Source organism: Microtus ochrogaster, unplaced genomic scaffold (genome assembly GCF_000317375.1).
Source record: "Microtus ochrogaster isolate Prairie Vole_2 unplaced genomic scaffold, MicOch1.0 UNK38, whole genome shotgun sequence".
Classification (NCBI taxonomy): Eukaryota; Metazoa; Chordata; class Mammalia; order Rodentia; family Cricetidae; genus Microtus; species Microtus ochrogaster.
The window spans coordinates 1708172-1710438 of NW_004949136.1; the positions used below are offsets into that span (position 1 = coordinate 1708172).

A 2267-nucleotide genomic window follows, 5' to 3' on the forward strand; every position below is an offset into this window, starting at 1 on the left:
CTTACTCACACACACATACACTCTCACACACACACTCACACACACACCACACACACACACCACACACACATACACATACACACACTCACTCACACACACATACTCACTCACACACACACATATACACAGACACATACTCACTCACACACACATACACACACATACACACACTCACAACACATATACACACACATACTCACTCACACACACATACACACACACTCACTCACACACACACATATTGTATGCATGAGTAGAATCACATGTGTATACATGGAGGCCATAGGTCAACCACTATCTACCATGAGAGTCTCTTACTGGCCTGGGCTCACCTATTTGGATAGACTGGGTGGCAGGCTGGCCTCAAACTCACAGAGATCCACCTGCCTCTGCCTACCAAGTGCTGGGATTAAAGGAGTGTGCCACCACTACCCAACTCTTTTTCTTTTTTCCTAAACATGGATTTTGAGGCTTGAACTCAAGACCCTCCTGCCGACACACCACCTGAGCCATCTCCTTAATCCTTTGGGCAAGAATTTTTTTTAGAAAGATTCCATCTTTCTGCATGTCTGTGTAGATGTGTGCACGTGCGTGTAGGTGGCCGAGGATGACAAAAGAGGAACTGGAGTTACAGGTGATTGTGAGCTGCTTGGTGTGGGTGCTGGTGTTGGTGCTAGGAAGTAAACTCCAGTGCTCTTGGTGAGCCCTCTATCCAGGTCCCAGGCGAGACTTTGGAGCTCCGGTTCCTCATAAGCGAGGGTGAGCAGATCCATCTCCTTCAAAGAGCATCACCAGCCTGGTTCATGCTCACGTCAATGACCATACTCTGTGCCCAGGGAATGTGGCCATGTGGGCAGGGACACAGCAAAAGACAAACAAGTCTTGGGTTCCATATCGAGAGCCCTCAGCTCTTCCTCTCTCCATTCCCACAAAGTTCTGGGGGGTGGGGGGCTGACCGAGGCAGTTATCGTGGTCTTGGGGAAGAGAGGCGTTCAGTTATTTTCGATGAAGAAGGCATCTTAGTGGGGTCAACTTGCGAAGTGGTGTCCAGGCCTAGGTTGTACAGGTGACTGAGCTGCTCTGCGGACTCCACCCAGGTCACCAATGTTTTCCCACACGGGAAACACTGCCTCTGACCTGCCCTCCAGAACAGGCAGAAGAGTCTTGACAGGCTTCAAGGTGCCGAATGTCCCCGGCTTCTAGTCACTTCTGTTGGGGACCAGTCAAGAATATGTTGCTACAGCAAGATACCCCACTTCCATGGGCCTCTGGTACCCCACTTCCATGGGCCTCTGGTACCCCACTTCCACGGGACTCTGGTACCCCATTTCCACAGGCCTCTGGTCCCCCCTTCCACAGGACTCTGGTTCTCCTCTTCAGAACTGGAGATCCCATGCCGAGGTTTTTTTGGGGTGTACAGAACTTCTGTTTCTCAGTGACTTCTCTGATCGGTTTGTTTTCCTGGGGTACAGAGGTGTTCATGCAGAAGGGAGAGTTCCCGAGTAAAGGACCCACTGCAGCCTGAATGTTGAGGTTTCAAAGAACACCTCCAGAGCCTGGCTGAATCCTGAATTTCTGTGTGTTTATGTGCAAGTTTATATCTGAGTGCATAAATCCATATCCATACACACGCAGACATATTTACCATATGTGGATGCACACACACACGCACACACACACATACACACACAGAACCAGACACACATGTGCTCCTATTTGCACACGTCTGCGTGTGTGTGTAAATCCACATGTGGTAAATATGTCTGTGTGTGTATACAAATCATCTCTGACTTACAAAGGTTTCTAATTTTACAGTAGTGTGAAGATGACATGAAGGACCCACACTTTGAAGTTTGACCTTCCCCATGCTATGCTGTGCACAGGTACAGTATGCCCAGGAGACGTTGCACAGGGCTCCCATGCAGCCCGAGGATAGAGAGAAGAAGCCAGCACTCCATGGCACACTGTGCCATCAGTGTTTTTAGACGTGGGTGAGTTTTTGGTCAGACACACGAGTTGTTTGTGTCTTTATTACAGACTAGGCTCCATGCTAGGTGGTCTGTGTAGCAGCCTACAGTGTGTTTTCTAAGTGTCATGGAGCAGGGTGCAGGGGACGGGCTTGTTGAGCTGTGTTTGGTGGTTTAGGCCTGTTGAATGCATCACTGAATGACAATCTTTTTACTTTATGAGGTTATCACACAGCCTCACTGCAAGTTGAGCGCTCTCTCTCTCTCTCTCTCTCTCTCTCTCTCTCTCTCTCTCTCTCT

The 2267-nt window shown here is 49.2% G+C and overlaps 1 protein-coding gene across 3 annotated transcripts in view; it reads right to left on the reverse strand.

Annotated features, from left to right (window-relative positions):
* Positions 1-2267, reverse strand: part of Prdm16 (PR/SET domain 16) — a 315023-nt gene that overhangs the window by 5130 nt on the left and 307626 nt on the right. The window lies entirely within an intron of this gene.